The sequence below is a fragment of the Falco peregrinus genome, chromosome 8 (assembly GCF_023634155.1).
Source record: "Falco peregrinus isolate bFalPer1 chromosome 8, bFalPer1.pri, whole genome shotgun sequence".
Lineage (NCBI taxonomy): Eukaryota > Metazoa > Chordata > Aves > Falconiformes > Falconidae > Falco > Falco peregrinus.
This window is the reverse complement of record NC_073728.1, coordinates 52,800,176-52,827,929: the sequence shown is the minus strand read 5'-3', so window position 1 is coordinate 52,827,929 and position 27,754 is coordinate 52,800,176. Positions and strand designations below refer to the sequence as shown.

Below are 27,754 nucleotides of genomic sequence, written 5' to 3'. Positions count from 1 at the left end.
AAACCCTCTTAGGTTTTAATTTTATTAGTACAGACTAAGGGAATCAACATGTTCTCAGGCATTTGCTGGACTAGTTAGCTTTGTAACGCTCATTTGTCACCATTTTTTTATTGATGTTGAGAGATGTAGTTTAAAGAAAGTGAACAGCAGGAGAGTTAGGGGTCATCTGAGGGGAGCTGCTTTGCAGAGAGGATCAAAAGTAGCAAGCGAATGCCTGTGGTATTGCCTGTTGGCCGACAGGTTCTGCGTTACTGTCCCCTCAGCTAAGCCCGTGAGATGCTTTGAGATCCTCAGAGGTGGCTGTGTTGAACCGTCAGAGAAATCAGTACGACGGATTAGTTGGTGGCTTTCTGTGGCCAGCGATCCCAAGCATCTCAGCCAAGGTAAACTCAAGGGTCACGACTAGAAATGACACCTGCAGACAGAGATGACATTGCTTAGCTCAGCTTGAACACAGTTTCAGAGTACAGCTTAACAGCTAGAGCAAGACCCATCCAGCTAATGTCACCCATCCAAGAATTGTGCTGTGCTGTAAATTGGGTTTAATTGCTACATTTTAGGTACAAATAGCTTTTGAACTGCTGAGGGACTGTGTAACTAGTTTGTGAATCCAGTCCCAGAGAAACGTATTATGAAACACATTTGTTTTTTTGTTCTCCAAAGTTGAAAGTGGACTCATACCCGCAGAGGGCACAGGGAGAGGCAGGAAGACTGACCGAATAGCAGACTTGCAGAAAGTCAAATTGATCCTGAAACTTGTTTGGCTGCAAAACTTTATCAAAAGAACAGGCAGCCATGGCACAGCCGTGCCCAGCAAACCCACAGGCAGTGGGGGCTAAAGTTTGCTTTCGCCTGCACTCAGCCGCGGTGCTGCAGCCTGGGTTTTGCTGAATGGGTTCCTGGTGTACATGGGTACGAGAGTCAGGGTGCTGGGGACACCACTGCCCAATGAAAACTCTGGTTTCTTGATATATATACTGGGACAAAAGTGAAAGGTGCTCACATGAGAAAAGGTAAAGTTGTAAGTAAGCCTGAACTGGATCTGGTTGGGATTTGTACCTGGTTGCTGATAGACTGCCGGGAACCGGTCCGTCCTTGGCACAAACCTGGCCTAAGGACCACGACTGTGTAACTGCAGGGACTGTGTTTTCTAGATTTTCCTGACTATCAAAAAACTCTTTCTTTCTTTCTTCCTAAATATACTCAGAAGATGTTACAAAGGGCAGTGAGTGGCAGGCTGTGAGTCTCTTTGTTTCTTGCTTTTCTTAAGTTATAGTGAAAAGGAGGATGGAATGAGGGACAGATGCTGTGAGGGGAAATCTAAAATCTATAGTAATAATAGTTTAGCTAAAAATGCTGGAGTCCAAAGGCTCCTTTCAATGTGTGGGTTTTTCATGTTCAAAAAGCAGTAGAGCATTTGTGGCCTTGATGGTGTTTGAGATCTGAAAAACCCTTCCTATCCTTTGTATGGATTTTCTTTAGCCTTCTAAATCTCAGTGATATGAATCAATCATATCTAAGCACCTCTATAAAAATCTCACAACCTTTCCGCTATGACTTTCACCCATCATCCCACTTTTCAATCAACAGAACAAAATCCACTTTAATCTTCATTCATAATCAGTACAAAAAACAGGTTTGAAAAGAAAGTTTTAATAATTTCTCTTTAACTCAACATCTTCTCCCCCTCTGCACTCCCAGTATATCTGGTTTCTGACCAGCTTGGTTAATAAAAGGGTCCTGGTGGGCAGGAGTTCTCACAGGGATTCTGACACTGCTGGAATAGCACCAGCTTTGCCTTTCGTCATGTCATAACTGAGAACCTCATAAGGATGTGTGTGATCCGAAACCCCAGTTTTACAGAGCTGGAAGTGGTGAATGACTAAGCAAAATGTTTCCTGACCTGGCTCTCCAGAGGCACCATCACCTCTCGGTCAGAGAAGACAGTCTCTTTAGCTCTGTTTCATACCACTCTGCTCTCTTCCAGGTCTTTCCAGCAGTGTTGGCTTTGTTATGCCAGACCCCGGGGAATACCCCACCTGAGCTTTATACCATGTATAGAACAGCTGCTCGGGATGGTTCGTGGACACCAGTAGCGGTAAGATCAGTGTTTATAAAGGGTCCGTGGGATTGCAGGGGTGTTTGGACTTGGGGAATGGAGTCTTGGGATCTTCATGGCTCTTTCTGGCACCACGAGCATCATGCGGCATGGCCACCCTGTAGCGGCTCCATCTCGGAGTGATCTCAGGGTCATTCATAACCATTAGTTTCTGCATGGTGGAGGTTTGGCTTTGCTGTGATTTTTGAGGCAGGGAGGAAAGTTAAAGAGCAGCTAAAGGGAAATATGGAGATTTGCATTTGACTGAGCTACAGAGTGATTGGAGCCCAGACCCATACCGCAGGAGCTGGCATGCCTGTAGCCCTATATGCTCAGAAAGTGGGAGAACAGGAAAGGAGACAGCGTGAGTAAGGACAGTATCTCCTGCTACAGGTATGTCAGAAGCTTTGGGTGAAAATCGGAGCAAAGCTTCAATTTTTCTGCATGTTCAAATTAAGGCTAGCTGGCTCCTTTACTTGCTTTTACTAGACCCACTGGCCGAGATGCAGAGCAGCCACACAAATTACTATCAACACAGACAACCTGTTGCTTCATTCACTGCCTGGTTTTACAGTGAAACTATAATTCTGTCCTCTATATCACAGTCACTGCATGGCATGAAGCTCCTGGAGGTGACGGAGACGAGGGTGACATTTCTTTCCAGGCTGCCATGCCCTGGCCTGGCTGTGCTGCAATGAGAATAAGCAACCACAGGAGGAGGGTGGAAAATTACCTGCCAAGTCATTTGGTTTCCGTACAAGTGGTCCCCTCCCAGTTCACTCTGCTGCAGAAGTTTTCTCTGAACACGTATTCCTGCAGCTTGCATCCAATTCCACATGCTTTCCTTCCTGCAATTTCTCCTGTCCTTGAATTTAATCGAACTAAGCTGTAACCAGCGTGGTATTCAGGGCTCGGAAGATATAGTTTCATGAACTGTGCTCTAAAAAATTCAGAGTGTTGACTCATTGCTCTTCTCACCCTTCACCCCCAGCCCCAAACATGCAGCCAGGCCTGGGCTTGAGTTGGGGAGTTGCTGAATTTTTGTTATCTTAGGCAATTTTTCTATCCGCAGATTGATTTCCGTGAAACACGTCAGGGTATTTGCTAGCATAAAAATTACTCCAGTGGCACAGGTTGTTTGTTTACATCGATAGGAGGAAAAGAGCCCTTATTACTGAAATTTCTCCTTCTTCCCTCAAGCTTCTCCCCGGGAGCCAGCACACAGGCGGTATTGATACCTGCTTTTTTAATTTAGGGCCAATTTTCTATATAGATGGATGTGACGATGCATAAATAATACACCACTTTGCTGCATGGCTTGTTTATCCCCGGCCTCATTGGCATGCACAGCACACAGGCAAGCCGAAAGCTTCTCTGGATGGGTATTGTCAGATAACTTGCCAGGTTGTTCCCTAGAGAAAACCATCAGGCACACAGAGCTGGAGTTTGTAAAGTCCTTTTATTTTATCCTTTCAATGCACTCTGTGCTGGTACAGCAAGTTCAGGTTGAATCAGCACTCCCATTAAAATTCCTTATTTTCAGGGATTTATAAATTGCCTGTGGAAAGAAAGAGAGTAGGACATCGTGAGAGTGGGGCTCGTTGGCACAAATTTTTAAAAAGCACACATATGCCGGAATGACAAATGCTCATTGCGTAAAGCAAACAAACGCCCTGGGGGGCTGCTGGGCGGCAGGAGGTGGGCATGGGGGGGGATCACCCTGCTTAATTCAGAGCATCTGGCCATCCGTGCGCCTGCCTGTGCCCTGGCATCCGAGCTCCGCCGGGAAAGGCCCAGCGCTGTTCGAAGGGCTGAGGGCTTCCAAGGGGACACAAATGCCCAGACAGCTTGTATGCTGGGGAGCTCATCATGACGCATGATGTCTTCTACTTAAATAGGTTACAGAAGACCCAGTTCTCCCATTAATTGCAAAATTCTCAAGAACTTCATTATGAGCAGTCCTTAAATGTACTGTTTAGAGCCTTAATCACTTGATATGCCATATGCCATTCCCCAAATCTAATACTGCGAGCAAAACCGACCCCTAGGTGCTTTATGATGAACTCAATTTACAACTGATACCAAATCATATGCAATTCTTTCTTACTGTCTTACTGCTGGGAAATACCGTCTGCATTTTTTACTATGGAAATACACTATTAAATGTGCTGAGATGAGGAGTGAAAGGGGCTGGATTTAGAAACATTGGATAATAAACTCTGACCTGCTCTTAGTCTGAGGGCAGTCTTGGGTGTTTTCTGAAAAAATGGGGAATGGAGACCAACCCCTCTGTCTCTGCCCAGCTTGCAGAATACTGGTTTGCATAATGACTGTATATTAAATTTACATTAGGTTTATAGCAGTGCCTCACTGGCTACATAATGCGTGGAAGCATTCTCAGCATCCAGATGCTAGAATGGCCCACAACTAACGTGAGTATAAAGGATTTTCCTCAGCTGACTGCATGGTGTTTGGTGTTGGTTCAGATTAGGGAGAGCCTACCTCTTCTCCCAGCATCTAGAGATGACAAGGGAACACTCTACTAACTGGCTTATTTTTTTTTTTTTAAATGTTAGTTATTAATTTTTGCAAAAATGCAAACAGGGAAACACAGACCTGAGAAGCTTAGTCAAAGCAAGCCTATTACCCAGAGGAAATTACAGCAGTCTTGCATGTATTAGCAGGGAAAAAAAGGAAAACAAAAGATATTTTGTTAAATGAGACTTGTTTGGGTTTTCTGCTGGAATTGTTTTTTTTGGTTAGTAAGTAATTGCCAAGCTAAGCTGCAATAATAATATAAGCATGGTAATAAGATAACAAATGCTGATGGATAGCTGATGTAAATTTAGATGAGTGATCTGGCTGACCGTAAGCTGTCCTAGTTAATGGGCAGGAAAGGCTTGGAAAAATGAATATGTAAAGTATATTGAGTGATGCATAACAGCCCAGTTAGATGCAACAGTGTTTTGGAGCTACTTTCCTCTGCAGGGTGGCCATCAGTGCAGCCCTGCACTGCGGGCCTGAGGTGAGGAGGCTGTGAGCCTGACGGTGGCTGGTGGGTTCAGGTGCTGAGCTCTGCACCTTGACTGGAGGCACCTGGGTTCATTTTAGTAGCAAAGAGGTGCTAACACATGCAGCTCGTTTTCTGATGCTTATTATACATGAGGAGGGCTTGGAAGGACTGGTCAGGGGGGAGGATAGGAGTATTGGCTCCTTTTTCTTCTTTTTCTTTTTAGATCCACAAATTCTGTTTCTAAGTTAGACAGCCAGGCTTTTAGGCTCCCTCTGTATTCAGCAGAAACAGATAAGCTGCCTCTGTGGGCAACTCTTCTAGTTACCTCTGCCTTTCCTCATCTTCCTTGTCTCAGAGTCCCTAACCAGATTAGTGGGAGGAAATTAAATAATTCCCCAGAGCTGGCCAGGTTTTCCTACCCACCCCAAATCTCTCTGGCAGGAAACCGAAGCCCTTGTAGGAACAGAGGGAGATGCTAGTTAGAGAGTTAACGTATCAAACCGGTACCATCTGTCACACACAGCTCCAAACAAACAAACAAAAAAGTATTTCTAATCTAGGTTAGATCAACCTGTTAGAACAACGGCTTTGCTCCTGCCCGTGGCAAGACATGCCTTGCGGTGTGCCGTAGAGACTTGTGTTGTCTCTACTTCCACTATTTTAAGCCAGCTTCCCTTTTCAAAAAGTGTCTGGGCTGATACGGTGGGCACGTCTAGATAGCAACACAAACCACCCGTTAATGCCAGAAATATAGAAGTCTCCCTTTTTTTTCAGTCTGAATTTCTATAAACCCTCAGCTGAGGAGCAGCTCCCCAGAGAAGCAACCACATGGCCGGTGTCGCAGTTGCTCTTCTGCTGCCAGCACTGCGCAGCTGAAGGGGTCCGGTGGGCATCGGGACACCTGATGCAAACAGTGCGCAGACCCAGGAGGACTCGGTAAGCAGAGCACAAAAGGCTGACAGTGGGAATAAATGTGGTTTTGGGTATACCAGGTGAGCCCCAGCAGCTCTGTGTTCACCCTGCAGCAGAAGGTGCTCTCTGCTGGGAATGCTGCTGGGGCAGTGGGTCTGAGCCATCTTTGTTCGGACCAAAAGTGATGCTCGCTGTGAAGCTACTTCTCTTCTTTTAACAGCTTGGAGTGAAACACAAGATTTCTGGGTGTCAGCCATTGCCTATGGCCTCCATGGCAGCATGCTGGCTGCTGCTGGGGCTGGGGGGGCCCTGGCTCATGGTGCCCCGTTGCAATGGGGGCTGGAGGTCTCTGAGGAGCAAGGGGAATGCCACTAGAGCTGGAATTTCTGAAGCATTAGTTGTTGTTTCATAGTTCTTAAATCCAGGGGAAAAAATTAATTAAATCTAGGGTTGGAAGGTGTCTGGTTGAGCACTGCAGAAGGGCAGCAGCCAAGGGACCAGGGGTCCCTCCTTCCCTCGATGTCCCCATCACACACCCGGGTATTTCTTGTGATGAGAGCGCGTGTATCGGACAGCATGCACAGGGGGTGCAAATATGGGACCAAGTGTGCCAGGAGTTACACCCTGTGCCAACTCCTCCTGCCTTGACTCCGGCTCTGAAGGGTGGCCGGGGACCCGGCGAGGCCGAAGGCTGTGGTGGGTTCAGCCGGAGGTGTCCCCAGGCCCCCGCTGGCGGCTGCCTGCCTCCCCAAGCCGCGGAGCAGAGCAGAGCCCTGGTGGGTCACCCCGCACACCCAGGCACAGGGCACGGCCACCCCTGCGCGCTGGCAGGTGCCCCAGGGGCTGGCTGGGTGAGGCTGAGCCCCCGGCGGGGGGGACGAGCAGGAGGCTGGGGCCATTATGCTCCAAAATGGCTTTGGGCAAGATGCCGAACACGAGGTGGGGGGCTTGAAAAATTGCTTGAGATGTGCAGCCAGCCCTGGCACGTCTCTCAAATGAGAACCGTCTTTTTTTCTGGGATAATCTATCATACTTGAAACATTCTGCAAGGCTGTATCTTTCCCCCTAACCATCTTTATCATTTTAATTTAAAAGCTTTTTAAAATTATCACCCAAATAAATGGTAAGTAGTAACAGGGTAAACTGCTCTGAGCTCTCCATTAGTGCAAACAATGCAAAGCGACTGTGCTCTATTTACAGAAAATTAATGAACGTAAAAAAGATGAACTGCACGTCATTCCAGTGATCGTAAGTTTTTTTTCATGCGAGGAGGTTTGCAGCCTTATACATTAAATTCTGGGACAAAAGAAACATCTCTGCAATATTAATAGTTGTAATATATGATTATATGTGAAGGGAATAGAAATAACATTTATTTTATTTAATGAAGACTAATGAAGTTGTTCAGATCTTTTCATTACATTTTCAACAAGTTTTTCTAATCAAGAAGATCCTACTCTTTGAAAGCCAATTTTTCATTTTAAATCTCTGAAATGCCAGCAGAACAGTGAAATGCAAAGGCAGTATTGTTGGATGTCAGAACCTTTCCATTTCTGTTGGGAAATTGATGCATTTCAGAGGTTTTGTTTTGTTTTTGATTAAAAGAAAGAAACCTGAGGTTATTTTAGAGAAGTTTGTTTTTCTCTCGTGGTGCTTTATCTCTAGACAAACACAGCAGATACTCTTCAGTGGGTTTATCCACAGCTGGGTAGAAAAAGGGGGTCTTTTTCCTGGACCTGATCAGAGCAGGATACCATGCGGTTTAGCTAAAGGACACAGCGCTGAGGGAAGGAGAAAGGGAAAGAGGTACTGACTGAAACCAGCCCCTCCAGGGGCACCGAAGTCACATAGTCTTTGAAAAGTGCCCCCAGCTCTTTAAGCCTGGTTACAAATACTGGAAAGCAAATAGGACTAGACTTTTTTTGGAGTATTCGTGTTCAAACTCCCAAAGGAGCATGGCTATAGGGATCCACCCGTCTTTGGGATGATGCAAAGGGATGGCTGGTAACAGGGGAGAAGGGCACTGACTGTGCCTTTGGTGTCCTGGTGCCTAGAGCAGCTCATGGGCAGGACGGAGGGCCTAAGGCAGGGGAGGGCAAGCTCCTCAAGTGGGGAAACCATTTAAACCTGTATCTCCTCTGCTTCCTGGGCAAGTGAACTAGCAACAGAAACATGGAGGAAGGGGGAAAAGACAGCTCTGCCCTTTTATTGCCATCTGCATTTATGCTCCTGAAAACCCCATGGGAATGCCCAGGAGGTACTTACTGCTGATAAGAGGCTCTGTCTGGGTGGACCTGCCCCATGTCCTTCTGCCAGCTGCTGGGTTTCAGATCTTGCAGCGCTGCTTCTAGAAGCAAAAAAATGCGGAGTAGTTGCACAGAATTTTGTTGTCTTGATTTCTGTCGTATATATCTTGTGCTGTGTTGGTGCTGCTACATAAATCTGCTGTCTAACACCTTCTCATAGCATTAATAGGGTTGTTGAGCCTTCAACATTTTTCACACCTGACAGTTTCTTAGAATGCATCAATTATTTTCCTACCTGTGTTCACAGTTTTGTTGTCATTTGTAAAAAAAAAAAAAAAGAAAGAAAGAAAAGGATTGATTTTATTTTTGATTTAAACAGAAGAACTGAAGTCTTTCTTAGCCTTTATATAAGCATAAATGTGAGAACTACCAAAGCTGGTAGTGAAATCTGAACTGGTGAACTGCTGTTTTCAGGCCAGCAGGTGTGAAGCAGAAGAAGCAGGACAAGAAATTCATACTGAAAATGAGATGAAAAAAATCACTACCTGTTAGTGCCGTTTCTAGCTGCAGTGATGCACCAAAGCTAGAAATTTTAAACACCCACAAATACACATAGAAAATATTCTGTCCTGTAATGTTTTACTGCTGTACACTGGGTGAAGTTTATCTTGTGCTGAGAAGCAGCTGGCTTCTCCCATTCCTCCTTTCCTTCCTTAGCAATTTGGTTTTATTTTGCCGCTTGCCTTTTACCCCAGCCCCCCGGGCCTCAGTTTCTCTTAATTCCCCTGCTCTCACCATCAGATACCACCTCTCCTCCAGCTTAACACTGGAATGATGTCCTGGAGGTGGCAGGTTGGTGAGACCTTCATGGCACCTTCTGCTGTCTCTGGTGCTTCTGGGATGGCACCATGGCACGCAGTGGCAGGTGGGGTCTTGTCATACTCAGGAGCCCTGCTATAGCCCTCATAATAGACTTTTTTTTTTAAAAAAAAAAAAGGAGAGAAAAAGGTTTTTGTCCTGGTGTACCTTGTACTTTCCCTCAGCAGTGTCACCCACACATTTACTTGGCTTCTTTCTTGCCCTTACACACATAAAATAGAAAGCTGGCAATTTTAATAGGTATAGACTTTTCTGCCTAATTGAGATTAACGTAGACAGTTAAAGTGTTAGCACAGGAGCTGAACCTTGGTGCTTTTGGAATTGCTTATCTATTTGCTGGGTCAGGTTCTGATTACTTACTTTAACACTTAGGTGTTTGCACTGCGATGTCACGGGATAGACCTGCTTATGCAGTCCTGCCCTTCACAGCGTGCACTGGGAGAGAACCCCGCCACGCGTCCATGTGCGCGCACCCTGCTGCCCCTTCTCTCTCTGATTTACATGCTTTGCTCTACTCCCAGGTGTTGCATAAACTGTGAGCATCGCACATCCTTCTCCGGTCAGGGAATAGTACGACTTAGCAACCTGCCCCTATGGAGCCCCCCGGTCCTCCAGCTGCCTGCGTGGGTGACTCGAGATGCCGCTGCCCTCTGGGTGAAGCGGAGCAATAAGATGACTCCAGAAGAGGTAGATGTTGCATTGAATTTGTAGTGGTGGCAGCCACTGGTAACTGCTGGGTTGGTGACCTTGAACAAGTCACCTTCACCCATGCCTCTGCCATTGCCAGAAACACACACCTTTGGAAGAGCTGTCCTGCTGACGGTGAACTCTTTAAGGAGCAGAGGTGAATTTTCTTAGGTTTCTTTTTTTGTACTTTTGTGCTTTTTGTGTGTGGTGGGGCACCGACAGCATTCTTGTGCACCAGCCTGTGCTGGCTCCAGGGAGTGGTGGGACCAGAGGAAGCAGGGCAGGGAGGGCAGCCGGTGGCCCCTTGGCCATACCCTGAGCCCTGCTCCCTGCTGAAGCCTGTTTTGCCTTGCTGGATGCTTCCAGCAGAGACCCAGCCCTGCGGGAACGCTGAGCTCTGCCTGCAAATGGCAGCCAGAGATGGCTGGACGCTGCTCGCCCTGCGTGGGCTGCGCTTGGTGCTGCAAGACGTGAATCTGGAGGGGACCGTAGGGCTCTGCACCCTGCAGCCCCACTGTGTTTCCCAAGAGGTGGCTCTGTCTCTAGCTACCCTCCCCTTGCTCCTCCATCTCAGGTTCAGGGTGCAGAGGTCCCTGCTGGCCCTTCCCATCACGATTTATCAGAAAACCAAATTGGCCTTGCAGTGGAAGCAATTCGAGACATGGCGGGATGCGTCGGGAGCGGGGTTTGGCACCTGGGGGAGCGGGGTCCATCTGCAGCTCCAGCCAGCACCGCTGCTCCCCGGAGCTGGGCACATGGCCGGGGCGGTGGGCACATGGCCGGGGCGGTGGGCAGGCGGCAGCGAGGAGCAAGAGAGCGGCAAAAAACACCCAGGGAAATTATTTACGTGACTTTGATTTCTGCGCAAATCTTGCCCTAAAAAGGGCACAGCTGTCACTCCATTTGTCAACATCAGCAAGTAATTATGTAAAGAAAAACATCATTGTACTTTTGACTTTGATGCTTGTCGTATCGGCCAGAGACCGATAGATGGACCACTTGGATTATGCGAGGTAATCGCATGGTGTGAATGCGCAAAGCTGGAAGGGCTCCTCTGGCTTCAGCTAAGCTTGTTATTTTTTTCCCCTAATAATAGAGTGAGAACTGAGAAAAAGAGAGAAAATTAGGAGTAGAAAAAGCAGCTCCTCTTTGTTGAATAGACAGTTTAATTTATTCCTGAGCACAATGTACCTGAAGAGTGATAAGAAACAACTTTGATATCATGCTAAATAAATAAAAAATAGGTTACATAACCTAATTTTCTCTGGGTCTTACAGCAGTTTCTATTTTATCAGCTTGCATTTAACCGGAGCAAAATTAATAAGGTGAGAAAAGTAAGGCTGCCTCGAATACCATGAGATTTCTTAAAAAGAAAGCATCTGTAAGCTATTTATTTTGCATGCAGGTCGCCGTGTGGCAATTCAGGGGGGCTGACCTCCAAGAGAAGCTGATGCTGGGTGGGTGAAACTGAAGGCTGGGTCCCTGGGCTGGACCTCACCGGTGGGTGACACTGAAGGCTGGGTGCCCAGGTCCCTGGGCTGGACCTTGCTGGTGGGTGGCACCGAAGGCTGAGTCCCCAGGTCCTGGGGCTGGACCTCACTGGTGGGTGACACCGAAGGCTGGGTCCCCAGGTTGAACCTCACCAGCAGAGCGCATGGCCCCACATGTGGGACCTCGCAGCAGTGCTGGGGCCAGTGCAGCTGCTGGGGCTGGGCACATGGTCACCCACGGCTTGGAGGTGAGGGAACCAGGGGAGGAGACATGTCCACCTGTGCTCAGTGCTCCCAAACCTTGCAACCTCTCCCAAGATTTCAGCGGCAGCTGATTAAAACGATTTAGTCTGTGTGAGAGCACAAGAAGCCCTTTAGTTAATAATTTCCTCCTATTCCCCCCTCTCCTTCCCCAAGAACTAAGGAGAAGAGAGAAAAAGCTGAAATAAATGTTTGTTTTTATATATTTCCAGAATTTGGTTCTGCTGGCTTTAGAGATGAACCAATACTACAGCTGCAGCAAGTGGAGATGGTGGCAGCCCCGTGCCTCCCTTCTCCGTAGTGACCAACCTTCACGTGCAGGAACACGGAGCCCACCCGTCTGTCACCAGCTGAAGGTGCCTTCAGGCACGGCTTTAGCCTTTTTGGCTTGGGGTACGTTTTAACTCAGTCTGGAAGGAACAGAGGGTATGAGGGTTTAGATGTAAAATTCCCCATTAAGCAGCAGTGGTGGCAGGTGATTTTGTTGCGTTTTGGTTTCCTGTGGCGTTGCAAAGGAGAGGGGCAGCTGGGGAGGCTCCTTTGCAGCAGTTTTTCTTTTGACAAGTCCAGCTCCCAGTCACCCAGAAGGGTGTCACCGCCTGGCTGGGGAGGGCGAGGGGGAATTGCATCAGTGCAGAAACAGCCTGCAGAGCTGCAGCAGGTCGTACTGCAGCAATGTCTTTTGGACTAGATGTTTCCGAGGGGCTTAAACTGCTCCAGTGAAGGGGCTGTTGAGCTGCTGTGCATGCACGCGCACACAGAGCCTATCTGGCTTTTCTGCCCTTGGGCTGAGCTTAAAGGCGCCTGGTAATGGGTAGACCTGATGCCAGGAGTGCCCGGGAGCTGGCTCACCCCCTTGCCAGCCGTGATGCCTGTCTGCCAGCCGCCGGTCCCGGGGCGTGACTAACTCGCAACGGTCTGACGTGGAACTAAGCCTCTTACTTTATGTCTTTTGTAACCCTGCTGCTGGAAGTAAACTTGTCTATGCAAACTGTACATCAGCAAACAGAGACAAATGTGGCCTGGTTCCTCCGGCGTTAGGCATTTACATTGGCATTTTCTGAGCTTTGGAAGAGAAAAATGGGAATGGGAAAATAAATTAGGGGTTACGTCACTTGGATGTATCTTTTTTACAAAAGGAAGAAACTCTGTGGTTGTGCAGCATGTTGAAGGACGCTAGCCTGAAAGAGGCAATGGGTGCTTTTGGCTGGCTCCCTGCAGTGTTTACTGCTTTCATGCCGCTCACATAATGATCCAGCTTGCATGTGTGTGGCTCAGCAAGTCATTATATAGTTCCCTCAGTGGCCCACAGCGTGCCAGTCTCACTGCCTGTCCCACAGTGCCAAGTGACAGACAGACAGGGCTTATGGGCAGACATTTACTGCGCACTCCTGCCATCAGGCCAAGGGCACCTCTAGCCCGAGTCGTGCCTGAGAGGTGAGCTGGAGCAAGCTGGGGGTTTGCTTTGTGTAATACGACCATTGCCACCGATTTACCTCTGCTGGACCGACAGGCCTTCTACCATAAACAAGATCGTGCAGGAGCATAGCAGGCTGCAGATACGCTTTGCACTAGATTGTGGTATAGAAATATATTGCAGATGGTATTTACTTAAAAGACAAGTAAATTTTAATTTTTGTGTCTGCTTGGAATAAACCTAATTAAAAGCTAAGCAGACTGTTTTCCTCTTCACTTAAAATATTACAATTAGTGGCAACATCTGTGTTGCACAATTTATTATTTGTATGTGCAATGTTGTAAAATACACTTCCCAACATTATAAACTGGCATACAAAACCCCTGCAACTAACTAATTAAACAACATTAAAATGCTAATCTAATTTGGAGTAAGAGAATTCAATATAATTTTTTGTCTTTAAAGTGTTTTCTTGTTCTATTACAGAACCCCAGGGAAACTGTGCTGTGGTGTGAGCTGGGGGGGCAGTCCTTTTGCTATAGAATCCATATGTGAGTTCTATAAAATACAGGCTGACAAATCAGTTGAACTCAACGTTGGGATGTTTGAATTGGAGATGTGTCCTGTGGGTGGTCCTCAAATCGACAAGATATGCGTGAAACAAGACTTCAGGGGATCACAGTCACTGTCCTGAGTGGCACAGGGAACAGACTTCAACTCTACACCTTACGGTACATGGTGAGGACAGTGGCTAAAGAAGTAATTCTTCTCTGGCATAAAATACTGTTTTCCCACAGCCTTTTATCCCCAGAAGTTACCTAACGCAGAAGGCAGTGGGAGTCCTCGCTGCAAGGACAGAAAGGATTGCTCACAGCATACAGCTCTATTAATCCTTCTTTTGAGCTGGTGTTGCACTCAGTCCCTCTTCCCTCATCTCCCACCTCAGCCAATGCCTTAAATTGTTCCCCCCACTTCCATCCATCCTGGTGTTAAACCCCAGTGGTGGTTGCACCCTCCTGGGAGGTGTGGTGCTTCCAGAAGACCTTTTAGTCCCATGCCTTAAGGTGCATGGGCAGGAAGGTGGAGAGACACGGGAGCCAGAGTAGCTGCTCATCCTCTGGTGTCTGGTAGGAGCTTGACCCAGCCGTGGTGTGACTCACACCCTCAGGAGACTGATTAAGTAGAGGAATACCTCTGCATGGGTTATAAATAGCCTAAGGAGTGTAGCCCATCTCAAGTCAAAGTCAAAGGATGATCTCAATTGTTGTCACTAGCAGCTTAAATCAGCCTGTGTGTCTTTGCCCTGAGGTGGATCAAACAGGAGCAGGTGTAAGAGCAGGAATAGCTGCGAGGAGAAACTCCTTCCCTGGGAAATTTCACCGGCAACTGTCCTCTGCCAGTGTGTTACCTGATTGCAGCGCCAGCCTGGCATCGGTAACTCCGGATGGAAACACAATGTCAGCGTGGTAGTAGACACACTGTGAGTAAGCTTGCAGGTAGGACCCATCAGACCATGTATGCTTAACCTTAGGTGATGGATGTAGCTGGGGTACAAGGGAACAGCCTTTTCCACCACTGCAGCCAAGTTTATCGGGGATTGTAAATTGATCTGAGCCGCTTAGACGCCTACAAGTACAGCCCTGCTTTTAGCGAGCAGAAGTGGCGACACATCAATAGCAGGTCACTTTTGGAAAGACCCATTAACCCCACCACCACTTTTAGTCTGGAGATACTCACCGGGGCTTTGCCTCGTCTGTGTGCTTTTAACCTCAGCTGCGAGCTGTTTCTCAGCTCTGGGAGTTGATTGCGTTCCCACTTCTACTTAAGCTGGCAGAGTATCTTCATACAGCCCATTACAGCTGCCAGTCATCTAAATTACATAATTTGCATTGATTTGATTAATACAAAGAATTTTTAGCCATTTAGAATGGAAACAGATTTTCCATGGCCATTATGCACACAGAGCCTGAGACGAAGGTGTGTTGGGCTTTTGTTGCCTTCCAGACATCTCCATCACAGCAGGGCGGGTGCACAGCACCTCACGGGGGTACCTCACCGTGCAGCCAGCTGGGCACGTTCCGGGGTGTTCCTGCTTGTTTCCCACCCCCCAGCAATCATCTTATCAGTGCTGTATTTTCTGTGCACACTTGCCACTTTTCTTCTATCGATGAAATGAAAGACAAATACCTGGTGCTATGACATAACCACAAGAGAAAATATTAAATTAAAGCTTATCACCTCATCAGGCTATGGGTTGCAAAGTATTTATATGACAAATCAAAGTATTTTCCTCCGAAATGAAGCCGTTTGTCTCCCAAATGGGGACCGACCTCTGATGACGAAATCCCAACTTCCATTAGGGTTACAGCTTAACTTCAACACCCCTTCTGTGGAGAAATTTAATGATAAAAAAAATAGAAAACTGTCTTTTATTGTGTCAGCAAAAGGAGGGGTGAAGTGAGAAACGGAAAGCTCACTTTAAAAAAAAAAAAGGCAGAGATTGTTTCTATTACAGATGGAAGGTGGAACCAAAAACTCTGGAAAACCACCTCAGACACCATACTGATAGATTCCCTCAGGGATTAATTAGTTTGTCAGAAAAGAAACCAAAAAGCAAACTACGTTTTTCGCTGTTTCTTTTGCTGGATCCCATGGTGTGCTCTTGGCGATCCCAAGGGGCTGCCGCCTGTCACAAACCACCTTGTTCTGGTGCCTTCTGCTCAGTCCCAGGCTGCTCCCGCCTACAGAGAGCACGGAAAGATAACAGAGACACCACGACGCCCATGGGGAACCGCTATCATTGCGGGGGAATGATCACTTTACCTTTTATTGCACTCTGTTTTGAGGCAGCAAGGCTTCTGCTACTCAGTTCTTTGTGCTGCGGTCTGCATTGGTCGGTGGCCTTAGGACAAAAGGAGTTGCTCATTCTCTGTCATGAAAAATATCCCCTGTCTGGAAGGGAGCTGAGGACAATGGAGGAGAGGGAACGCGGTGTGATGAACGTGAATTGCCTCTCTGATCTGGTTTGGTTTCATCCTAGTCTGTGGAGAAGGAAATTTTCTGACCGCCTGCAGCAATGCCAGAATTAGACAGTTTTTAATTACTGTCAGTCATTATATACATTTGTTAAATAGCCAGTGGAAGAGAAAAAATGCTCAGTAAAATTTTTGTTTCATGAGGCTATGGGAAGTTTGCAGCATAAATAGATGTGTATGCATGGGTATCAGACCTTGTGGTCTGATATGTTCTTAAGGGAAAAAAAATACCATATTTAACAACTGTGGTAGTAATAGTGCTTTTGTCTTGTGCTAGAACCCCGCAGACCCTGCCACCCTTAGCACACGGGAGCGCCTGCCTGCTGCGAGCCCTGCGCACCTGCAGCTCTGTGCTGGATGCGGCACCTCGGCCCTGCTCATCGCTCAGCTGTGGTAAGAAAGATTGACAAAGATAGAAATGGAAATGATACAACACTCAAGGAATAATCTGCGTCCTCACTTGTGGAGTGAATCTGGGAGTAAAATCTTCTGCCCTGCCAGTCTGATCCTGCTGGCCCTTCCTGCAGTGGGGAGGAACTGTGGGGCAGCCTGGTGGGCTTACAGATGTGCACAGAGCCACGCTGCCCCTGGGAGTGAGGGGTCAGGGGCTTTTTTTGTGATTCCTCAAACTGCTGCTGGAGGCAGCTTGCTCTGAAGAAGTCCTGCTGCAAGCTTGGGATCACTCTCCCAGCATTCAGCACAGCCCATGCTTGCCTCCCGGGGCACATTGGAGCACCCCGTCCCCACTGACTATGCTGCAAAACACGGCATGTTGATCTCCTGCTAAGGAATCAGGTCCTCAGCCTGTCCTTTCTTTTTCTTGCTCCTATTTCTTCTGGTCTGGGGGTCCCTGGGGGTGTGCAGAGCGGGACACAGGTGAGATGCTCTCATCCTTGCATCAGCAGGATGAGCCCAGTGCCATAAGCATCTGAATGCTGGAGTGGAAATCACGAAATCTGAAATGTATTTCAGGCTGCTGAAAGAGCACTAGCCGTGCCAATGATGTTTAACAAAATGCCTGTTTGTCCTGGGTCAGTAGGCACCAGAGGCAACCACCCGTTCCTGCCCATCGGCTCCCCGGCTGAGCAGCCTGGACCTGACTGCCAGCCAGGCTGTTAGGTCATCCAGCTGCCATCGGATTTCTTGGAGGCTGAAGAAACCAGAGTCCTCCCAGAAGCAGAAGAAAGCCTCGCCACGTTATTTTAATAAGGTTTGACGTGTGTCCTTCATGGCCAGACTTTCTGGCTGCTGCTGCTGACAACTTTGTCCAGGAAATTGGGAGCATTTTTCTCTTGCACTTAAGTGGGAAGGGAAAAATGTGTGTGACTGGGACCTGTGTTTATCAATGTATGGAAAAGAAGTTGGTTGGTGCCAAATAGTCAGTGACTGCTGCCCCAGCCTTTAGATGTACAAAGAAGGTATTACACGGGATCAAGAAATGAAATCTAACCAAAATAAATCTCTGAGGCTTGCATGGCTTTTGGCGTGCAGGTAGACAGCCGGCTGCACCCCGGCTAACTTCCCTCTCTCCGTTGCCTAACCAGCACCATGCCAGGGAAGGGAGCATGCTGGAGTTGCGTGCCCCTCTATCCAATGGGGATATGCTTGTTAAAAAAGAAAAAAAAAAGGCAGCAAAGGTATCACTTGTGCCCACACTGGGTAGAAATGATGGGTGCCGTTGAGCCCAGAGGAGCTGTGCCACAGTTGAGCAGCCATGTACCCAGCCTGCTGATTCTCAGTTTTAAGTTTCTGGGTTTTAATCACTCAAACAGATTCCTCTTTTCCAGGCTCAGATTTGATTCAAAGCACTGTTAGGCTTCTCAGCTCTATTTTGGATCAGCTTGTTCAGACAAGCCTGCAGGCAGATCCCATTAGCACCTGCTCTTTCCTGCCTTGGTGAAGCCCCTTTGGTGACCTGGAGGGTGAGGAACGGCTGGAAGCGTAAACTTGGAGGCAACCGGTGACTGCAGCGGTAGGCACACGTGCAGGGCCCAGCTAATTCACCCACAGAGGCCGTGTAGATAAAGAGAAGATATCACAAATAGCCAGACAATGCAATGCAGTATGTACCCACTTGTTGCTTTTTCGAGAATATTTGCAGCTTCTATTGCCTTTACTTTTAGTAAACGCACTGATGCATTACATGTCTGATAATTCTTGGGAAAGTTCCCTGTCTAAATTTTTTTTTCTTCTGTGAAAGCTTTTAATAATTCAAATCCAACCTAGAAAATTGCCACAAGGAACACTCTGTCTTCTCAGCTGTGCAGAGGAGAGCCTAGACCCTGCCTCTCTGATGCTGGACTACTCAAGACTCCCCCTTACAAATTATTAGGCCTAATTTAGCTTTTATTAATTCTACTTTTTCCTAATTTTAATTCCTAGACCGAAATCAGCCTAAGTTTTTCTGACCATCACGCCTGTTAATTTTGGCTAAGCTCTTCCATATACAGGGAGTTATCTGCTCCATCCAGGCAGGTCTGGCAGCAGTTATTCCATGGGAAGTCACTAGGTTTCAGCACTACAGACCGCCGTGATGCTCCGTGCCTCAATCTTCAGGTGGGCTGGCGGAGCAGAGGAGGTTATGAACTCACTGAAGAATAAGGAGTTATACATACTAGGAGGTATTTAATAGTATGGGCAAAACTTAACAGGTAATTCTTTGTTAACATAAGTACCTGGAAAAACATACAACTTATCTAAAATAATATACATAAATACATGCATACATATATCTGTATATAAATCTTATGGGTATGAATGTATATAATTCAAAGCAGGGATACTGGAAATGCACACCCTTGATCCCCAGGGTTACAGTATTTCATGATTACTCAGTTTAAATCCTCCCACTACCTAACTACCAGGATGAAAATTATTTTTTGGTCCCTTTCCTCCTGTACAGTGTTAATTTTTTAATGTCAAATGCAATGCTTTTGACACTCACAAAAAGTATTAATTTGTAAATTAATTTATTTATAGGCTTTTCTATAGAGTTCAGCACCGTCAGTTCTGAATGCCCTTCAAAAGTTGCTAGGTGACACTGTCATACCTCAGTTTGATGAACAAATGAGAGCTTGTAATATTGGTGCAGTGACTTCAACCAAACATCCTGCTTTCATTTTGATAGAGGCTTTTTTTTTTTTTTCCCCTGCAAATCACTATAGGTTTGTTACGAAATGCGAGCAAGCTCAAATTATATTTTTCACCAGTTATTATTTAGTTCATAAAGAAACTGGTTCATAAAGGCAATGCAAATCTTTCAGTGTTGTCTTCATGGAAACCAGAGCAAATTCACATATTTGCATGAGCAACAATATTCATAGACGGATCCAGAAAAAAAAATAAAATCACAGCTTCTAACCTGAATTGCATTTATCAAAGATGTAGCTAATTCCTTGTTCTCCTGCCTGCACTGAAATGGAGTACAGCTACCTGGAGGGTGCGTTGTCTCTGTAATGCTCCTGCAGGTTCAGGGAGGCTGGTTAAAACCCCACATGTGCAGTGGAGCTGGAGCCAAGGTCCTGCACACAGAACAGGAATGTGTGTGTGTACATACCTGCTTGTGAACCCAGGACAAGAAGTCGGTGCTGACAATATGGATCCTAATTCAGAACAAGCATACTTTTTTTCTGGCTTCTTCCCAGAACCATAATGTATTAGTATTAGAGTTTTATGGCATGGAAGGATGAAAAGAGCAAACACCCTTTTATTCACATATTTGTCGTCCTTCTGTTTTGTTTTTTCTTAAACATTTCCCTCCCTGTTCTGAACTGTTCTGAAATAGGAACATTGCTACACTGACTTGGTGTTCACAAGGGTTTCCACTTACGTGGGATTTGTGAGAAATGTGTTTCTAACAATTTTCCTGCAGGCAGGAACCTATGGAGCTGGGAAACGCCGCTCAGTGGGGCTCATCTGCAGCAAAATTGTGAGTCTGAAAAGGGGCTGTCAATGGGCTTTCAAGGCTTTGGCCTGGCTCTCTCTGGCAACATTTTTGTGATCCAAATTGGCATCCATTGGAGATGTGTTCCTGTGCAGGGTAAACAATAGCTTAAAGCAGCTGCTAATTACCTCAGCTCGGCTCTGTTCCTGCTTTTCAAGTCTAGGTACCTCCTTCAGAAACAAGAAGCAGAAGGAAAACATCCAAGCAGAAGAATCAGAAGGCAAAGGAAATGGATGGGGATTGCAAGTGAAAAATTAATGAGGAGAGACCTCGTTTCACAAAGCTTACGTAAAGCTGGGCTGCATCTGTGCGAGGAACAGTGACCCAGAAACGGAAATCTGTCAAAATGTAGAGCAAGGTGCAAAACTCGGTAGCCTCTTTCCCTCTGGGATGCACCTACGCTCACAAACAGGAAACCCTTGTTTATGGCCCCTGTGGGCTCACCTGTGAAGCTTCTGCTTCATTTTCCCTCCCCTCTGGCAGGTCCCAGCTCAGGAAGCAGCTGGGAAGGACGTTCGCAGAGAAAGTTGAGGCCGAGTGAGAGTCCACAGAAACTGTGCAAAAAAATCTCACATTTGTTTGGGAATATCAAACCTTCTTATGAATCTATTTTTCTTCCATCCATTCATCATATAAAAAAAAATATATGTTGTATATATAAAAGTAAAAACCCACTTAACTTCTGACCAAGATGAAACCCTTTGTAACACCACTGCTGCTCATCTGGCTGCCTGATGAGAATTCCCTTTCTGGAGAGCTTGGGATTGTTCCCAGCATAGATAAGCAGGTAAAAATCTGTGTTTGCAGGTGTAGCGGAAGTCTGCAGAAAATCATTCTTGCTGGAGGAAAAAAAAAAAAGGGAAAAAAATAAAGGAACCTGGATAATACCAAAAGGGATGGGGAATATTTCTCATTATTTTACAATTCCAGCCCTCAATTATTGGGTATCTCCTTTTGTAGCCAATGCTAGAAGAAAAAGACCATTAGTACCCTGCATGACAGGGCTGATATTCTCACCCCAAATGCTTGCTACTTAATACCTGACAAACAGGACTCTTCACAGGTTCCCAGGAAGAGAGAGGAGCATCTGCAGGAGTGCCAAATCAGCTCGTTAGTCTGAATGACACCTCTTGCTTACCTGCCTCTTGCACTGAGTGGAAACCCAGGAGAATTATTTAAAATGAAAACTTTTGTCTTCTATATTAAGAACATCTTAGGTAATACTGAGCAGCTCACTCTCTGCTATTAACGGGTCTCCAGGTATTAACACAGCACTTATCTCTCCTGCCAGTCTTTGCAGTTCAAATAAAGGGATCGAGGTATCATCTGCTATTGCATCGCATAAGCTTTTACTCCGACAAGCATCATCTGTTAGATTGTTTCCAAACCAGAAAGGACAGCTGTCAGCCGCCTCCCAGAATGGATTCAAAGGCTATAATCACGAAATCTTCTCCAAGAAGTTGTTCAAAGCTGGTGCTTATTGCTCTTCAAAAGACTGCGAAGACAATAAACTAGTCAATTTACTGGGAAAGGTGCAATCTGAGTATTTAGTGTCTCGTTAATATTGACTGGCAAGACTTAAAGGAATTGGAATGCCATGGATGTCAGCTGCTAGACTGGCAGGGCATGAAGCAGTGATGACAAATATTTGTAGTTTCACAAGAGGCTACTTCTACTTTATTTTCCAAGGTGTTAACTGCTGAAATTAATAACGTTTAGAACTTGCACTTTACGAATCCTTTCAGATTTCTCTTAATTGCTGTTTGTTCTCAGAAGGCTGCAAGGAACCCCCGCATAATAGCAGGGATTTCTCCTGATGAATCTGATCTGGGCTCGCTCTGCATTTGGTGCAAGCATCTCCTGCCCTCTCCGACTGCCCCACTTCTGCCGGCATCCCAGCCAAGTGATGAGTTACAGCATGCTTATCCTCATATCGCTTCTCCCAGGCTGGCCAAAGGATCGTTATTTTCACTTACAGCCTGGGAGAACACCCACAGAGAGACGGCTCCCCACCTTCTGGAAGGTATTTAGCTTTGTCAGCATCACTGAGTGGCACCCGCAGCTGATGAACCCTGAGGTGACAGGTTCATCTTCCCACGGGAGAGCTGCCCAGGGCCAGACCCCCTGGGGGACCTCGGCTGATGACCAGCCTCACCCTGGTCAGTTTAGGGTATTTATGTATTTTGCTTTTCTTTAAGAATGGTGTTGCAGAGGGAGAGGCTATTAAACCACCTGTGGCATCATTAGGTCTACAAAAATACATAGTTCCTAAATTCTGGTTTCTTTCCATTTTAGCAGCATGTTTCCCATTTTGCTACAGGCACCTGAGTCTTTCTGACCCTGGGACCCCTGTGCTGAGGGAGGAGTGTCCCTAGGGGCTGGCTCAGGAAAGCCTGCGTAGCCAGCAAGTGACTTCTTAACCTCAAGATACTAATTGAAATATGCCCTTGAGTCATTTCCAAGTCGGGTAACAAAACAAAAAGCCCCAGAAGACCTGGAGAAGGGTGGATGTTCAGTAAATAACAATACCTATGAGACGGTACTGTTGGTGACAGGAAGATAGTTTCAGTTGATAGAGCTTAAAATCTTAGTGAAAGTTGTTTAAAACCACTTATGTGCAGTTTCTTTCTCAGAAATCCAGGTGAACTGTTCACTTTCCTCTTCCCAAATACCTGATTATTTCGGAGAGTTGAACGATTAGTGACTTAACAAAGGAAGAACTATAGCCAAGGTAATAACAGTATTTTTACAATAAATTTTCAGCTTTGCCTTTTGTGAGCTGAAACAATCTTTTTGATGGTGACATACAATTGATTAGACCTAGATAAACAATATTAAGCAGACAAAATATTTCTTGAATGCAAGCATTTAGGGGATTCTGAGTAATTTCCTATCCCTTATCATCTTTAAAAGGATTTTCATTTATCACTGAACAGCTTATCTAAATAAATTGCAAAACAGAGATTTTCCTGTAAACCATTGACTTTGACTATCTGCCTTTTTCAAATGCAACTGATTTGCACTTTAACCTATTTTCTGCCTCTTTTTAGGTGATTGTAACTTTCCAGTATGAGAATAAAACTTTATTATATGTAACAAATAGACCATATCTAAGGACATGCTTTTTCAACAAAATAGTTTTCAAACTTTTGATGTTTGTGGTCATTATCATGAAGGTTAATGATGATAGGAATAATAGCAAGCAATAGGTGCTGAAACTCTTACAATAAAAGAGCAGCAAAGTGAATATGAAGCTTTAACATACCAACATTTCTATGCACCTGTTATCCTATTATTTGAGTCACTCCACAAATTCCATTTTGCTTCAAGATTTCTGCATTTTTATACCAAAAGCATTGTATGGAAAGTCAATATTTTGAAAATGGACCGACCTCATATTAATTTTGCATCATGATAAAAGTTTTGCCATAAGCCACATGATTGCTATTAAATTCATGTTTCTATTTCAGTTGATTTAGAACAAAAAAAAATATTTCTGTATACTGGGGTGATACAGAAATCCAGAAAATCAAGACTGTAGTGAAAGTGATGAAACCAATTTAGTTATTAAAAAAGTGCAAATATCTAAGAGTTTCCTGTTTCTTAGTACATACAGGACCTTCCTCTGTGCCACTGAATGCAGCAGAGGCTTTGGCATTGACCCCAGAGGGTGGTGGGATGCTGCCTGCAGCACAGAACCCACCCCTCCTTTCACAAGAGAATTCTACTGCCTCCTCCAACCTGCACTTCAAGTCCGGTATGTGCTAATGAAATTGCTCTAATAAATGAATGATTACTGATCCAAATATAAAAACACAGCTCCCCTCAGCAGAAACAAAAAATGATGAAGCCCTCTGACAATGAATTCTGTATTTTAAACTGCTGTGATTAAAAAGCCAGCTTCAGAAATACATAATAAATATAAACCAGAGAGAGCTCTTAGAGGTGGGCTATAGCTGATATCCCTGTACAGCCTGTCTTTTAGTTTCTGTGGTTGCTAAGATACTAGCAGTATTACCTTTCACTATGTCTTTGGGATTTGAAGATTTATATTCTTGCCTACTGTAAAAGTCTCCTCCATGTATTGCATCCATACCTTTACCTTCACCTTTCCCTTCAGAAAGAGTGGGTGGAGAGTTGAGGTCGGATTCTCCGCAGACATAAAGTCTCAGACCTCCAGTTACTCCAGTGGAGCACTACTACCCTCCAACCACTTACAATCTGGCCTGGTAAATGCAACTGCTTTATTTAGAAATTAACAGTTTTGAGGTTGTGTCATAGCAGGTAACGTAGACTATTCTGTAAATGCAAATAACTTCACCGTCCTAAAAGATGCCAAAATTATTTATGTCAGGGTTCTCATTTTCAAAGTTAACTTTCAAATTCTACGCTCAAATACTTGCTTGCCTCGATCAAAATAAGTTTGATATCTAAATGGTTTTGCATTTTAGTGCCCTAGCATCAGCCTTGAACCATCACGAAGCCTCCAGGCTGAGGAAGTTATCGCCAGGATTTTATAAATGATGATGTCCATTTCCAGGAGAACTGAAGATGGAATGATTTGAGAGAAATTCATCCTTTAAAGTTCGTCACTCTCACTAGGCATGATTAAACACTATATGATTTAACATTATTTGCTGATAGAAAATCAAAGCATTTGCCCCCAGTATGCTGACATTTACAGCAGTGGAGAACATTTGCACATTTTATGCTTATAACAACAGATGAGGTATGAAATGGATTCTGATAATGATTTGAACACCATGGCAGTCTTGTCATTTATCACAGCATATGAGCTTGCTTTGGATCCCTACCATTATTGTGATATATTTCTATACAGTAGAAGTAAAGAAAAGCTTTATTCCAATGATGGATAGTGGATGAATTTCAAAATTCCAGCAAGCAGGTCCTTTTCAAGCAAGCCCCACTGTAGTGCTACTATAATTTCTCACAGGGTTGTTTGTTTGTGGTGTTGTTGGAGGGGTTTTTTTGTTTGTTTTTTGTTTTGTTTTTTTTTTAAATAAAGACTTGGATGGACAAATAGCTGATGTGGATTGTCTGTAACTCCTTCCTACTTCTTACATTTCTGTGAAAGTATGATCTATCACAAATAAACAGTTATCTGGAGTAATCTCAAGAAACTGCAAACCGGTCTGAATTTTAAATGAAAGCAAGTCAAATGCACATGTGGTGCCAGAATATTCCTTTTAAATAAGCTGCCTTCAAAATCAGTATTAGGTTTTAAAGTATTTATTTGGTGTGTGCTTGGACTCCTTTATTGAAAGATGCTGGAGAGTTAGATTCCTGTGGGTTGCAAATTTTAGCTTTGGGGTTTTTTTTAGCTGAGAACTAATAGCTGCAAGCACAATTCTGGCTCTTTGATGTCTCTGGACTATATTCCCTCCTTACTGTGAAATTGAAGATTATGAAAAGGAGCAAAGGATCTTAAGAACAGATTCCCATAATTTATATACGTTCGCAATTTTTGAGAAATCATATTTGAATCTTTACAGCATTACCTCCGCTCAAAATAAGATTAAAACCAAAATCATTTTAGCTTACTACAAGTGTGGGGCCATTCTTCACAGTCCTCTGCACTTAACTGAGAATGTGCATGGATGCATACTTTACTCATAAAACATGTTAGATAGACACTTCAAGCCCTCTGAACAATGCTTGAAAGAAATTAAAGAATTTTGTTCGGAAATCTCCGGAAGGCCTTGGACAGGTTCATGTTCTTCCTTTACCATTATGGTGTACTCCTGGTCTTATTAGTCCATCTCCTGCCCTAACCCACATACGCAGTAACAGAATGAGGGTTCGGCTCTCCTCTTCAAATCTTGATTTAGATCAAGACATTACTGGCCATGAGCTGCCTAAACGTTGTGAAAGAAGAACCGTTCAGATTGAGCACATATAGATGTTTGTTCTTCCTGGAAAAAAGTCTTTAGAATTAAAGTATTAACAAAACAAGATAGCCTTTAATAAAATCTAAGTTGAGTTCACCTGATTTTAAATGAGCTCTGTTGACTTGCCTGCAACTTACTGATTAACATTTGTTATTTTTTGAATAAAAACAATAAATGTCCAGGAGTTCCCTAAATTATCCGTTTGAGGTTAAATCGAAGAATATTAGTAAACCAGGGAGGAATACCTGCATAAAAAAGGAAGGCCCCAGATCTGTTTTGGCTCACCTTCCAAGGTATTGGCTAGTTATTTTAAATATTTTCCAGTGTTTGGGAATTAAACATTCTTTCCATTTGAGGTTCTTTGGATGCCTACCGTCTCACGCAAGGTACAATGCCCTGGAAGCTTAGATTACCTGCTGCCCCCCCGGAGCAGCGCATGGTACCACGAGCACAGCAGCTCTCTAAGTGAAAAGGAAAAAGGCCTAAAAACCTAAAGATCCACCTGAGAAAAGTCTCAGGTGGTAGTTCTGTCCTGCCTTACAAGATTTCTCAGCTTGGTTCCTGAGGAACCATAGCACGTAGCGCTGAATTGCCCTCATCTTGCTCACTGTACCCAGGCCTAAGCCATTGCTGGAAATCGCTGTATCAGGTACTAGAAATCATAAATTAGGAGGAGTTTGATACATCAATAGAAGAAAATGATAACAAGCCAAAAATCATGTACAAGATCCTGTCAGGGTCACTTATGAAAGAAAGTTGAAAAGTGCAACTCTGAGGAAGACCACTTGAGCGAGGCCGAAGGCTGGCACAACCCTCTAAAAATTGATGTCAAGAGAAGACTCAGCCTAAACTCCACCCAGGCCCCACTTAGACTCTGCCCATCATTCATATGCAATGAGATGTTGTAATTACATGAATAATATATGAGATGATGTTGCAATCATGTATGTCAAATGTATAAATTAGCCTGTCTCACACCTGTACGGCAGAGCGAGTTTCTGTGGGGCGAACCACCTCCTCCCCTGCGCAGAAAATAAATATCTTGCTGCTAAAAGTACAAAAAGTCTCTTAGCAGTTTTCTTCATTCCAAGGTTTTTCAGCATCAGACGCAGCACGTTCAGCTGGAGAGGCGGCTGTGCGCGCTGAGGGACTGCAGGCAGAACGGGGAACAAGGTCTGCACCTCGGAAAGAAAGCATAACCCAGAGCTCTGACAAGTTTGTCAGGGTTATCTGAAGCAGCTGAAGAGGTTATGTGGCTGTTCTGCCACCCTCATGATGAGGGCAATAAGCTGTGACAGAGAACTGGCCCCCAGGGTGGCACTGATGATGCCTGACACCGTGCCCCCTCCCCAGCTCTTGGCTCAGCTTTGTGGGGCTGGACTGATGGCAACGGCAAAGCAGCAGCTAATGACATGGTTTCTGTGAAGTCAAGGTCAAAATTGGGTTTCCCTGGAGCCAAAACTCGACCTTTTAGTTATAGTGATGATCATTTATAGAGCTCTGCTCTCCTGCTGAAGAACACAAGAACCAGCCAAGTTCTTTGGGCAGTAACGTGGAAAGCAACTGCGAAGGGTGCCTGGTGGTGGGAGCATGCTTCAGCAGGTGCACTGGGGATGGTGGATAAATAATCATCGCCTTCAGTGCCTTCTGACAACAGACAGCTACCCCTCTGGTATTTTTGGAAAATAATGATTCAGACTCTATTCAATCTCAACCTTGATTATGTAGCTGAAAAAAAATCAGGTGTATTAAAGAGCTGGGCAGCAAGTTCTGTTCACAGTTGTCTCATGTACCAATAATTGCAGCGAGTTCCAATCACCAGCTATGTCAAAAGTACTTTATAGATCTTCAGTGTTATTTGGTC

The 27,754-nt window shown here is 45.1% G+C and overlaps 2 long non-coding RNA genes across 9 annotated transcripts; both read left to right on the top strand.

Moving 5' to 3' along the window:
- Nucleotides 1-1,802: 1,802 nt before the first annotated feature.
- Nucleotides 1,803-18,420, top strand: LOC114010562 (uncharacterized). Of its 8 annotated transcripts, XR_008748576.1 has the most exons (7): nucleotides 1,803-2,098; nucleotides 5,886-6,047; nucleotides 9,670-9,835; nucleotides 9,936-9,992; nucleotides 11,241-11,335; nucleotides 11,799-14,483; nucleotides 16,316-18,420. It is a non-coding gene; the product is annotated as an uncharacterized LOC114010562 (long non-coding RNA). The 8 variants fall into 8 exon arrangements; XR_003552033.2 differs by having other exon boundaries at nucleotides 9,670-9,992; XR_008748575.1 differs by having other exon boundaries at nucleotides 9,936-14,483.
- A 7-nt stretch (nucleotides 18,421-18,427) lies between these two features.
- Nucleotides 18,428-25,165, top strand: LOC114010568 (uncharacterized). The gene is made up of 3 exons (XR_003552047.2): nucleotides 18,428-22,712; nucleotides 23,589-23,738; nucleotides 24,433-25,165. It is a non-coding gene; the product is annotated as an uncharacterized LOC114010568 (long non-coding RNA).
- The last annotated feature ends 2,589 nt before the right edge of the window (nucleotides 25,166-27,754 follow it).